Raw genomic sequence first — 14577 nt, forward strand, 5'->3', positions numbered from 1 at the left:
ACACACTGAGGTGGTTTGGCCATGTGGAGAGGATGGAGGGTGAAAGACTGACGAAGAGAGTGTATGTGAGTGAGGTGGAGGGGGGAAGAGGGAGGGGGAGGCCGAGGATGAGATGGAGGGATGGGGTGGAGAGGTATATGAGAGAGGGGGGTGTGAGTTGGGAGCAGGGCAGTGAAATGGCGGGGGACAGGGCGACTTGGAGGCGATTTGTTTGTGGCCACTCCAAACGGGATTGAGGCGTCTGGCAATAGATAGATAGATAGAATACTAACCTTAACCTCACCCTTACCACTGAAATCACCGTTTTGAGTTATTTTGACGCCCATAATGTAGAAGTGTTATTGCATTCTGACAGGATTGACAAAACTGGTCTAGGATGCCAGGTGTTTGCAGAATCGTTTAATCTCACGCACTTGCTAAGACAACCAACCAGAATACCAGATGACCTTAAGCAATGGCCATGACCCCTATCTCGTGGACCTATTCCTGACAAAGAACCCAGATCAGTACGGGATAAAAATACTGTCACCAATTGGATCCTCCTACCACACACTCATCGAAGCCTCAATAGTCAGTTGCACCAAACCCCACAGTTCTGAATCTGTCAGGGTCACCAGACAGTACTTTGACAGGGAAGACAAGGATGGATTTAGAAATAATCTTGCTGATATTCCATGGCAGTCTTTCTTCTCCACTGACATCAGTTCTACCTCCCACATCAATGACTTAATAAAAGCTCGTATGAAATTATTTATACTCAGTCAACAGTTCACCAAAAGTTCGGACCCCGCAAACTAGTTTGATAGCAATTGTGCCACAGCAACGGCCCGAAAGTCCTTTGCATATAACTTTTACTTAAAAAAAAAAAAAAATCTGAATCCCCCAGTCAATTTAAAATTGCTAGAACCCATCCAAAACAGTAATAAATGTCGCTAAATGAAATTTCTTCACAACCAAGCTTTCAAACTATTAAATAATCTTAATGACAATAGAAGATTCTGGTCAACTCTTAGTTTGTTTCAATAACAATTTGAGCAAGTCATCACTCATTCCCTCACTAATATCTTCAGATGGAAAGACTATAAATGACCCACGTGGGAAAGCAAACATCCTTCCCAGTACGTTTGCCAGAAATTCTACCTTAGAGGAAGTCAGTTAGAACGTCCTGTGCTAGAACTTACGTCTCCCAAAATTGTTCCACATACGATACAGACCAAATACGTAAAATCCATTCTAGACTATTTACCAGCCAGCAAAGCTTAAGGTCCAGATGGATTCCTCCAATTGTTTTGAAAAAGTGTTCCCCAGAATTTGCTCCTGTTCTAGCTAAATTATTCAGACTATACGTGCCTTCATTCCTAATACTTGGAAAGAAGCCAATATCCAACCAATACCAAAGAAAGGAAGTTCGTCTGATAATTCTGATTAAAGACCAATCACTATTAAATCTTCCGTTGGTAAAGTGTTTGAGATTGTATTTAATAAGCACACTGTTAACGTCATGATTCCAACAACCTAAATGGTGACAGACAGTATGGTTTTCGACACGAAAGATCCACTGTTGATATGCTCAATTTGCTGATTCATTTGACCCATCAGTCAACGACCAGCATGGAGAAACCCATGCAATAGCCCTTGATATTTCCCAAGCTTGTGATAGAGTGTGGCACCGTTCCCTGCTTGCTAATCTTTACTCTCTTGCTGTGACATATCTTTTGTTCCACCGATTTCCTCATATCTCAGCAACAAAAATATAAGAGCAAAAGCAGATGATGTGTATTCCAAATTCCACTCGATTAATGCCGACGTGCCACAAAAATCATTCCTGGCTCCAATCCCATTCCTAATTTATATTAATGATCTCTGATCTGTCACCCATAATCCCATTCACTCACATGCAGATGACTCAACACTTCACAGTTCCTTCATACTTAAACACCCATTCACAAAGTTTAATATCTCTAACTCACAACTCGGTACAGCAATCTCCATAAATCAAGACTTATCTAAGATCACTGAATGGGGACAAAATAATATTGTCTCATAAAAGTTTCAAAGAAACTTGGATTATTGTACAGAATCCATATCTTCTTCGCCGACGAGCAGTTAACTATAATTTACAAGGATCATGTGTGCTCTCATCTGGAATAATGCTCACCCTTGTGGAGTGGATGTGGAGGGGCTGCACTGAAACAACTGGACAAAAATAGAACAAAGCTGTAAGAACTATTAGTAATCCTGCTATTACAAGTGAAGTACATCCTTTACAAGTATGAGGGAATGTTGCCTCCTTTGCATTGGTTTACAGATACTTTTATGGCAAATGCTCAGATCAAGTTTCATCCATTGTGCCACCTCCCCACACCTTTTCCCGCGCTACACGGGCATTTGGTAGCGCACATGACTGGACTGTCACACTACTATATTGTAGGACTTCTGCCTTTCAGAATTCTTTTTTTCCCCCAAACCTCATCTCTTTGGATCTCGATTCCCCAGAAGAGTTACCCAGGAAACTTCAACCTACAGCTGTTCATATCCAAATGCTTCCTTTTTTTTTTTTTTTTTTTTGAGGATACCTGTAATCTTGTCTATGGATTTTTACTTTTTTTTTTTTGCTCCCTCTGTTCATTTTCTGTATACATGCAATTATCACGCTATTATGGAGAAGACAATCGTGGCAGACGTTCTGGTGACTGATTGCAAAGGGCCGAACGCAACTGATGTACAGTAACTCCTAGAAATGTTGCCCTGAGTTTTCCATATGTGTAAGATTAACCAGCTCGTATGGGCGATGTACGATTCGATACAACCACACAGCTTCTTTTATGACTCCAGTAATATAATTAATAAAGTCCCAGTGTACCACCAACCCATGCTTGTTTTTAAGAGCCACTTCCTAGTATGGTTTTATGCGTTTAAGAAAATGTTTGGTTATATAATATGCTTCCTTTTATTAGTGCAACAGTGTTTGCGTTCATTTTTACAATCCCAGTAATACATATTGTAATATATATATTACGCAGGGTATCAAATAGTGCTGATGATAACTTTGGTGTAAAGCTGTCATTACTTGATCTCCAGATGACAAATTTCAGACCAGTGACCTTGTGTACCTGTTATATAAACTGACGCGTCGTACCCAGTCCCTGATGCAAGTCAACCGATTTTCTCAGTCCTTTATGTAGGCAACTAGTTAAATAAGGAATTGTCTTCCATAAAATGTATTGCCCTCAGCCAATGACCTCCAGTCCTAAAATTTTAAGAGTGTTATGTTTAGGCATCATGAAATGGACTAATCCTGAATGTGGGTGTCTTTTTTTTTTTTTAAGTTCATTATGGACAGAACAATATTTGTAGACTTCCAGCCTTGTTTTTTTTTTCTTATTTGCAGAAGAACTATATCATAACGATATTTCTTGTCTGAATTTTGTTTGCTTAATCCTAGTACCTTGCTCCTCTATCTATCACTCTATTGTCAGACGCATAAATCCCGTAAGAGGTGGCGACAAACAAATCGCCTCCATGTCGCCCGGTCCCACGATATTTCACTACCCTGTTCGAAGCTCACACCCTCTCTCTCATATACCTCTCCACTCCATCCCTCCATCTCAACCTTGGCCTCCCCCTCCCTCCTCCCCCTTCTTTCTCACTCACATAAACTCTCCTCGTTCGTCTTTCGATCTGCATCCTCTCTACATGACCAAACCACCTCAGTGTATTTCTCCTAACACTTTCTGTCACATCCACATCCGCACCACAACGCTCCTTTACTTCCATATTTTTCAGTCTGTCTGTCCATGTAACCTCACATGCGCCTCAAATAACACGTTTCCACTGGTCTCACTATTGACTTGCGTCCCTCCAACAAGGTCCAAGCTTCACTTCCATACGTTAGAGTTGGTATCACAATATTGTCATGCAACGACTTTTTCATTTCCATGCTCACTTCCCTGTTTCTTATCACTGCTTTCAAAGAACCAGCAGCCTTCATCCTCCAAACTTCGGTATCATTACCGTTTTCATCACACTACCCAAATACTTAAATGCACTTGCATTTCCCATTTCCTTATAATCCAGCCTCAATTTACATCCAGTGACCTCATTTCTCTCGAAGACCATAACATTAAGCTTTCCTATAATCACCTTCAGATTCCGTTTCTTACACACACTCCCAAACTCACTCACCAAGCCTTGAAGTTCCCCTTCGTTTTCACCTAACACAGTATTATCTGCAAACAACAGTACAGAGATTTTCCAAACTTTGCCCTCTATAAATGAAGCCGCTCCAACATCCACTGCCATACCTTTTATCTGTTTTATAACCCTATCCATATACAGACTGAACAACCATGGAGATATGACACATCCTTGTCTCAATCCAATCTGGAAACAGAAAAATTCACTCATTTCACTGTCTATGCGCACTGCAGCCTTCGCCCATCATACATGCTCTTCACGGCATTCAACAGCTTCCCATTTACTCCATACATTCTTTATAGTTTCCATACTCCTTGTGTCCCTACCCTGTTATATGCTTTCTCCAGATCCAAGAAGGCCACATAAAATTTCTATCACTTATCTAGAAACTTTTCCATTAAAGACCTAAGAATGAGTACCTGATCCAGGCAACCTTTACCCTTCCTAAAATCTCCCTGCTCTTCACCAACTTATTCCTCTGTTATTTCCGTATCTTTGTCAATAAGGATCCTACCATACATTCATCCTATTACACTAAGACTAATACCCCTGTGATTACCCCACACTTCTTCTGTCTATCTATATACCTAGGCTGCTGCTCCCAAAGAAAGGGAGGTAGCCGAGACATGGGAACGCACTCCCAATTTACTCATCCAAACACACACATTTATTCGTATCTTAGCCCCAAGGGGAGAAGGGACCAATCCTCACCTCACCACACTGCACGGGGGTCAACTGCGCAGTGCAATCAGCGACATTTGCAGCAGGGCCCGACAGCAGAGCTGGTTTACCCCTGCCACACCATAATGGACCCATCCCTTTACCCACACTTGACCTGATCAGCTGATCAGACCAAATGTGGTAGAATATCCCCTCGGGGCCGCGTCACCAATTATTCATTCACAGTTTTTCTCCAATCATTTGCATCACTTGCAGGAGAATAATTATACCTGACTTCCAATTTTCCGTAACACTATCATCCTCCAAGGCAAATCTGCACATCTTCCATATCCATTCTACTACTATCTCTCCTCCATGATTCATCACCACACACTCCATCAATTCACAAGGCTACACCATTATGACTTTCTTCATTGCTTCCACTACTTCCATCTCACTTATTTGTTCTCTGATCTCACCTCCCTGCTTCTCCCAGCCATTTCCCAGCCACATATCCTCGCATCGCTTTTACAAAAAATCCTTCCGAATTCTTCATCCGCTTTCATCTTACTGCCTTACTAATCATTCCACCTCTCTCTACCTCTGTACTTATAAATTTCTCTTCCATCGCTCAACTTCCTCCGCGCCCCTGCTTCCCATCCGCTTTCTGTATACTTTCTTCTTTTGTGTCACAACTTATCTTACCTCTTCATGCCACTATGCTACTCCTTGCACCCCCTTTCTTGTTCTCTTCACCCCACACACCACCTCTTCTGAGAATATCTTGCACACACCTTCCACTTCCCCATCTGGTCCACATCATATTTATACAGTCGCTCCTTCAGTTTTCTCTTATATTCTGCCCATTTTCCATCCTCGTTCAACCTTCCTATACTCTTGATATGGACATCTTTCTGTCCTTCCCTGCTTTTATTCCTCCATTGCATTTGAACCTTGACTTCCACCACCACCATGTGGTGGTCAGAAAATCCATTCCCCCAACCTCTGTATGCCCTTGCATCCATTGCACACCTCATTCTGTCATCCACAGACACATAATTATTGCCTTCCATTCATTCAGTTCACCATCACCCTTCTCATCACTTGCCACGAGTACCTGTGGATCACATCGTGTCTAAAGAGGGTATTGGCTACCACCAACCCCCTCCCTGCGCAAATGTCCACTGGAGCATTAATTACCATTGTCATCGATTCCTGCTGGCACACCCCAACTACCCCATCCACCTTCGCATTCTCTACTTTTCCATTCATTTCTCCAGTGAAAAGCTTTTTCTCATTCCTTTCAAGTTTTTCCATGCATGTTTCCACATTTGCCGAGAGCTCTTCTTTCACCCTATTTGCACGAACTTGTGTTGGTGCATACACACACACAATCATCCACATTTGTAGTCCTACTTTCAGTTTTACACACACACAATCCTTGAGTAAACTGACCCATGCTCTCTTATATTCTCCTTCCAGCTTTCACAAACAACAATACATACTCTTTCTGTTGCCCTCATTCTCATCTACTCCCGCTTATATACCCCATCAGTACTCCCACTCTTTCACACTCACCTCTCCATTTAATCTCAGGTATTCCAGTTATGTCCACTTTAGCTCTCTCAAGCACCTGAACAATTTTCCTCTGTTTCACCTCATCATTCTCACCCCTTACATGCCGTGTCGCAATCCGTACTATGTCCTTTGTTTGGTCCTTTTTCGTCACATGTTGGTCAGTCCTTCTCCGAGGCTTCTTGTTTGTATTTTAGTTATTTATTTTCCGGGAAGCGGCACTAATCCTCCACCATCCCACGTAGGGAACACGTGCTGGTTGGCTGTACGGTTACCACCCAGGACTGAAAAGGATTTCATGGATCACAGGAAATCATTTGGCTTGCCACGCAACGTAGAACTACCTAAAAACAGAGTACCACTACGCTAGTTGAGTGGATGAAAGGCATCCCCACCTACCCTGCTCTTACTCCACCAAATCTTTATCGGAAATATACAAAAATACATTCGCACCTCTAATAAAAATTCAGTACTCACACATTTCACCTTAACAAACTCGATACTTTCTATAACAGGGAAATTGTTTACGAGAAACCTGGCCAAAATATCAATTCGAGAAAAGAGTATAGATGTACAGTATTTTGATAGTTTAGAAAATTGGGATGGTAAAAAGAAACTTGGAAGACAGGAAGAGGCGCAGAAGATGACAGGAAGAGGTGCAGAAGAAGACTGCAAAATGAACAGAAGCATCTGATAGGGTGACGAACGAAGCAAATCATTATTGATGACTTTTAAAAAGTGAAGACTTCACAACAAGAATTACTGTAAGATTTTCGGAGGGTCCCTTCAGTAATCCCTACACCTATTTTTAAAGGACATGATTATAGCCACCATTAACATCATCATCATCATCATCATCATCACCACCACCATTATCAGTAACCTGTGTCATCTCAGGCCTTTACAAAGACCACTATCAGATTTTCAACTTCGGCTTTGTAGTTGCATGCATGTTCCATCATAGCCGGTCATATTGTTCTCTTTTTTTAACGCTGACACTAGATTATCAAAATTTAAACAAACTGGATATGATTCGAAGTAAACGTCGATCGGATGATCATGGAGAAATATGAGGAAATAATAACGTACAGTGCTAGGAAAATGACAAAGGCAGCTATAAAACTCCCTGTCATCCTTCTCAAAGTTCCTGAGTATCCATTAATTCCTCTGGCATTATTCCCGTCTCCACTCCGCAAGGACAGAGCCTCGGCTATGACAAAGATGGGAGCATCTCTGATTTATGTCCCACTTGAAACTCACCAAAGGTTTTGTCTGCAGCGAGCTGGTGCAAAATCCCACAGTAATTTGTCACCGCTGATCCTTCATCGTTGTCCTCCATCCTCTCATATATCTTCGGGTTGTAGATCTAAATTATGACTTAGTGGGACTTTCTAGCTTTATTAGTGGGTGTTGCAGAGTACATCTTATGATATACTGAAGCAGCACACGTATCCGACGATGCCTTGGTGATATCGCTAACCCATTACTGCCCAGTACTTTACTGCAACCGTCAGCACATTACTACCAGCACCACGATCGACTCCATTTCCTATGCCCACCCAATCATCGTTATTAAAATTTTCAAAAGTATTGCAATAATTCTCTTCAGCATATTTTGCAAAGAAAAGTAAAGCTGATAAATCATGCCAGAGAACATTCAAATGCACACAGTCATTCGTAGTAGTTGTGCAATATTACATCATGTATTTTGGAAACGTCAGGTATTTGCTCAGTATAGTCTAACATCCATAATCGATTTATGCATCTATCAACAGACGCCAGGTGGTGAAAACAGACGCCTTCACGTGGTGGCATTGATATAGCCATGCCAGGTTATACAGGCGTTCCTCAACCTTCTTCACAGCCGTGGTGCGGTGTGGTTAGCTTTGCTGACTTCAAAGCTGTAGGCCTGTTAGTGTCAGAGTTCGAATCCTGGTGCTGGCACTCGACTCAGGTGTCCATCCACGCTTTGTACAGTAGGCTGGTAGGTAAACTGAGTACCTAGGGTAACACCTAGGGGAGGTGACTGCGGTAACCTGGATGATGAAGTGGGAATATAGCTAAGAATATTGGGTGAATAACCCGCCACAGCTCATAGGCCTGTGTTACTGAGTAGAGCACCGTGGCCAAGCGTCTCATGGCGTCTGCCTTCACCTTTACCTTAACTTATCTCGTCTTCCTCCTTATCCCCCGAATGGAGGATGGTGAAGAGGGCTGATTCTGCCGACAGTCCACTGGGTTCACGCTAGAGATGAAACTGGGGCAACAACAACAAGCAGACACCTGATTTTAACGTCACCCTGGATGTCTGTTACAAATGTACAGTCGGAAACAAAAGGTTCTCTAATATTTCACCTCTTCTGCATTTCACTTTCTTGTGCTGGCTGATGTTGCTAAGTGAGATTTGGTATGCCTCTCTGCCAACGGGGAAAGCGATGGACATCCCGTAAGTGAGAACCATACGCAGTGGTAAAGTAGGCCAACTTTTGTTTCAGCCTGTTCTACTAAGCCTGACGGGTCTCTGCACTGGTTATGCCTCACTTACATACCCTCCCGCTAATACAAGCCGCCCTGCTTCATGCTTACTCCAACTTTATCCTTCACTTTCGTGCCTGGTTCTCCTGCTGAGGCCTGCACCTGCTGTCCTTTCCTGGATTCTTCTGTCTCAGTGTTTGCATTCTCAGTATACTTCTATCGCCTAATCCCCCCGCCCCCTCTATACAAAGTTTATTTGTTGTAATTTATTCAGTTTACGGTCACTTATAACGCCTTTCCGTTTCTTCTCTTACATTTTCCATCATCGTCTCTTAATACCAATGTCTCATGTTCGTTTATTATCAGTTTCACAATTTCATTATTGTTTCCTTTCATTTTCTTTCTTAATAATTCCCACCGTTATTCCCTTGCTATTTATAATTTCCTTTTTCTACGATTAATTTCTTTCTCTTTTCATAATCAATGTATCCATTCTTTATTAGAGTCTTGTTCTACTGATTTCTGTTTTCCTGCCATTTTTTCCCGGTCTCGTATTAAGTCTCTCCTTCAGTCCTTTAGTACATCGCTCTCTCACTCTCCACTTCTTGTTTCCTCCACATCATTCATCATCTCCCCCGCCCTCTCCTCCACTTTCCAAATATTTAATGATCCCTCGTTCCTTCGTCTACTGGACCATATATAATTTTTACTTTCTTACCCAACCTTCTTTAATCTGTTGTTTTGTCTTTTCATGCCACATTCTCCTCGCTCTCCCTCCCACTCTTTCCGTTTACCTATCTCTTTTATTGCCTGATAAAAAATCTTGAAGTTATCTTGGTAACGCATGAAGGACGAGTCAAAATTAATACTTTTCATGGTCGTAAAAAATTTAATATTTACACCCGGGCATGTGAAGCGAGAGAGGATGTTACGTTATGATTAACAGTCTCTCTCTCTCTCTCTCTCTCTCTCTCTCTCTCTCTCTCTCTCTGTGCTATAACTCCTTCCAGGCTATTTGATGGATCTGCATGAAACTTCGCAGATGGGTTCGTCGGGTTCCTGAAAGGTCTTCCACTATCGACAATTTTCTAACCATCATTTCTCGGGGGATCAGCCCCCTAGCCAAATTATAATTTCTCAGAAATAATTAAAGGAAGGCAGCTACGGCTTAGGTATCGTAGTGTATGCTGTGCAAGTGACTCCTCTGTAATGCGATTTTTGGGGACCGTGATCCCCTCAAAGAGTCTTGGAGAGGTCAACCACCCATCCAAAAGTAAACCACTCATAAATTGGGAAAAATGAGCAACTAGACTTCAGTGAAATCAGTGTACATACTGCAGGATTAGGTATGCAGTTTCCGTAATTTCTCCCAGTGCATAAAAAGAAACTGCACATCGATATTTGGGAAGCATGACCCTCCCAGTGATTTGGAGGGGGGGGGGGTTCAGCCCACCTACCACGTAAAAAAGATAAAAAGTGGGTGATAGTGAGCACATGGATTTCTACGAAATCGGCATACGTATCGCAAGATTGGGTATGTAGTTTCCATGCTTTCTCAGAATGCAAAGGAAAAGACTGTACATCTACTTTATTATTATTATTATTATTATTATTTTTATTATTATATTTATTATTATTATTATTATTATTACTACTATTATTATTATTATTTTTTTAATGGAGATGTGTCTGAGGAGTACGTGTGGAGTGACGCGTATGGATCGTGCGAGAAATGATGAAGTGCTAAGGAGTGATCGAGTTGAGCAGAGGGTGTTGCGATGGTTTGGACATATGGAGAGAACAGATAATGAGTGACTGGTGAGAAGGGTAACTAGATTTGATGTGAGAGGTGTAAGGCTGAGAGGAACACCACGAATAAGGTGGATGGACAGTGTGAAGAGAGCGTCGGATGCGACATGGATGTCTGTTGAGCAAGGAAGAGTCGCTGTGCGTGACAGAAATGATTGGAGAGAAACCGTAAATGAATAAATGATGACGTAGCCCTGAGGGGATATTCTCCCGCATTTGGTCTGATCAGCTGATCAGGTCAGGTGTGGGTAATGGAGTGGGTCCATTATGATGTGGCAGGGGTAAATCAGCTCTGCTGTCGAGCCCTGCTGCAGATGTCACTGATTGCACTGCGCAGTTGACCCTCGTGCGGTGTGGTGCGGTGAGGATCTGCCCGTTCTCCCCATAGGGCTAAGATGCGAATTAATGTGCCTGAGTGGATGAGTAAATTGAGAATGTGTCGTCCTGTCTTGGCTACCTTCCTTTTCTTGGGGGAAGCAGCCTAGGTATATAGATAGATAGAATTATTATTATTATTATTATTATTATTATTATTATTATTATTATTATCATTATTACTGTTATTAGTATTATTGTTAATATTGTCATCATCATCGTCATCATCATCATCATCATCATCATCGTCAGTCATCATCATCATCATCGTCATCATCGTCAATCATCATCATCGTCATCATCGTCAATCGTCATCATCATCATCGTCAATCATCACATCAATCATCGTCAGTCATCATCATCGTCATTATCGTCAATCATCATCATTATTATCGTCAATCGTCATCATTATCATCGTCAGTCGTCATCATTGTCATCATTGTCAATCGTCATCATCGTCAATCATCATCATCATCATCAGGGTCAATCGTCATCATCATAATTGTCAATCGTCATCATCGCCATCATCGCCAATCATCACCATCATCATCATCATCATCATTATTATTATTATTATTATTATTATTATTATTATTATTATTGTTGTTAAACTGAGATGAATCCTTAGTAGTGAAAGGCTTCAGTAACGACCTAAGCAAACCTTTTTGTTAACGATATTCTCTGAAACTTGTTTTAGGAGATATAAGGTCTAGTTAGGCTGATAGAATCCGTAGCAAAGGAAAGAATCGGCCTGGACATGGGGCAGCCTAATCAGTAATTACCATCGTCTAGAACTGAGCTGAAGGGTAAGTACGCCAAACTATGGTCCGCTTGTTTTCATCTAAAGGAACTGGGTCTCTCACACAGCCTGAATAGAAAGTCCTGGTTGCATGAAATTCAGTGAGTCTTATATCTGCGATAGGAACGAGTGTCCTTGGCTAGTGTTTAAACATCTTCTTGTATCTGTCTACTCTTGGCCATCAAATGAGCTGAAAAAGCGGGGGATCTTTGTCAGGTTAAAACAAGCAGACCATACTTGTGATCCCAGCCACTAGCATACATTCGGCCGATGGTTAGTTACTAGGTTTCTTTTTTATGCTGAGATTAGTGTTCTAATTAACAGAGAGAGAGAGAGAGAGAGAGAGAGAGAGAGAGAGAGAGGCCTTACGAGGTTATTTCCAGGTTCCATTTACAACCGTATACTTGCCTCTCTGTATATATAGAGAGAGAGAAAAAAAAAAAAGCTTAAAAGAAAACATTAGTCTATGAAAAGAATGAAATTATGTGGTTAGGAGTTATTCTAAAATCTGTCTGCGCATAAAAAAAAAAAAAAAATACCAAGGATAGGATAACAAAGAAGAAGGCTCTCTCCCGCCCTTCAAACCCTTCAGCCGATGCTGGCAGGAAAAAGTCAGAAAGAACACCACGTAGCACAGGAAAACTGGCGTGGACATTTTATAGGAAAGTGTGAAAGGAGAAAAAGAGACTATCATAGTGTAACCTGAAAAGGAAAAAGAATGAATTAGTATTTGTTATTAGATTTTTTTTTTCTATACCCACCCCTTATCTAGCCTATGCTTGAAACTCTCAATGGAAGAGGCAGCAACTACTTTACTAGGTAGCTTATTCCATTTGTCTACTACTTTATTACCAAACCAATTTCTACCTATTTCCTTACCGAAACGGAATTTTTCTAGTTTGAAACCATTACTTTTAGTTCGATCCTGTATTCCCATTTTAAGTATATACCTTGCTAATATCTCCTTATTTATACCCTTCATCCACTTAAATACCTCAGTTAAGTCTCCCCTTATTTTAGGCCTCTCTAGTTAGTGCAGACTTAGTCTTTTTAGTCTGTCTTCGTATGACAAGTTCCGAACACCATGCATCATTTTCGTCATTCTTCTCTGTACATTTTCAAACGAGTTAATACCCATTCTATAGTATGGACACCAAAATTGTACGGGTTAATCTAAATGTGGCCTTACTAATGCTAAAGTTGCAATATTACTTTTGATAACCTATTGCTCACACTTCTTGACATAAATCTTAGGACCCTATTTGCTTTATTTCTCGCACAAATACACTGTGGCCTTGGTTTGAGGTCGTTGCTAACCATAACTCCTAGATCTCTCGCATTCCGATGTACTAATTTCTTTGTTATCTAAGCTGCAATTAGAGTCTCCAATGGTCTTGCCTACGTTGTACTTTACATTTTTCAACGTTAAAGTCTATTTGCCAAGTTTTAGACCATTTGGACAATATTTCAAGGTCCTTTGGAAAGTTATGGCAATCGTCAGTCGAGTTAATGATACGCCCTATTTTTGTATCGTCGGCAAATTTGCTGATACTGTTAGTGATTCCTAAGTCTAGATCATTGATATATATCAAAAATAATAAGGGACCGAGTACTGATCTCTGTGGTATACCGCTAGTTACTAATCCCCAGTCCGACTTAGCTCCACTTAATATTCTCTAGTTTCGTCCTTTCAGCCAGGATTCTATCCATTTTAAGATATCGCCGTCTATACGGTGCGCTCAAACCTTTCTAACTAACCTCTCGTGTAGAACCCTATCAAAAGCTTTACTAATGTCCAGATAAATAACATTGTAAGCTTTATCGCTATCTACTGCCTCATAGACCTCCGGGAAGAATGACAAGAAGTTTGTGAGGCAGGATCGTCCTTGCCTGAATCAGTGCTGACTTTCATATATAAGATTTACTCTTTCTAAATGACCTTAGCATTTTTCCTACTATTGACGTTAGACTTATCGGATGATAATTTGACGCAGCTGCTTTATCACCCTTTTTAAAAATGGGCACTACGATTTGTGGTCTTCCACGCCTCTCGAACTTCTCCTGAAATTAGAGTCATTAAATAACGTTAAAAGTGGCTGACATAATTCTTCTTTGGTTTCTTTTATAATTTTTGCAAATATATCGTACGGACCTGGCGATTTTTGAGGTTTTAATTTAATTAATATCTTTCAATACGTCCTCCTTACTAATGGTTATTTTACCAAGAATATTTTCCATATTACCATCATAAATATTTGCTGCTTGAGGGACCAGGTCTAGATTTTCCTTGGTAAATACTGATGTGAAATAATTATTTAGGATGGAGTACATTCCTTTATCTTCACTGGTCATGTTACCCGATTCTGTTCTCAGAGGTCCTATCCTATCTTTATTTTTCGTACTGTACATTTGATAAAATCCCTTGGGATTTTCTTTCGATTTACTGTCAACCTTAATTTCATAACTTCTCTTTGCTTTCCGTATCTCCCTCTTTACCTCTCTATTAAATATCCCGTACCGGTTACGTAAGTGTTCCTCTCCATGTTTTACTTTTTAATATATTCCTTTCTTTTTGCCAATGGGAGATTTTAATCTGTTGTTTAAGCATCTTGGTTCTGAAATATTCGTTCTAAACGGTTTTGTAGGGATATATCTTATCTTGGCCTCCATGTATTATATTTACCAAC

The sequence above is a fragment of the Coenobita brevimanus genome, chromosome 88 (genome assembly GCF_032717465.1).
Source record: "Coenobita brevimanus isolate Jiangsu-jjx chromosome 88, ASM3271746v2, whole genome shotgun sequence".
NCBI classification, from domain to species: domain Eukaryota; kingdom Metazoa; phylum Arthropoda; class Malacostraca; order Decapoda; family Coenobitidae; genus Coenobita; species Coenobita brevimanus.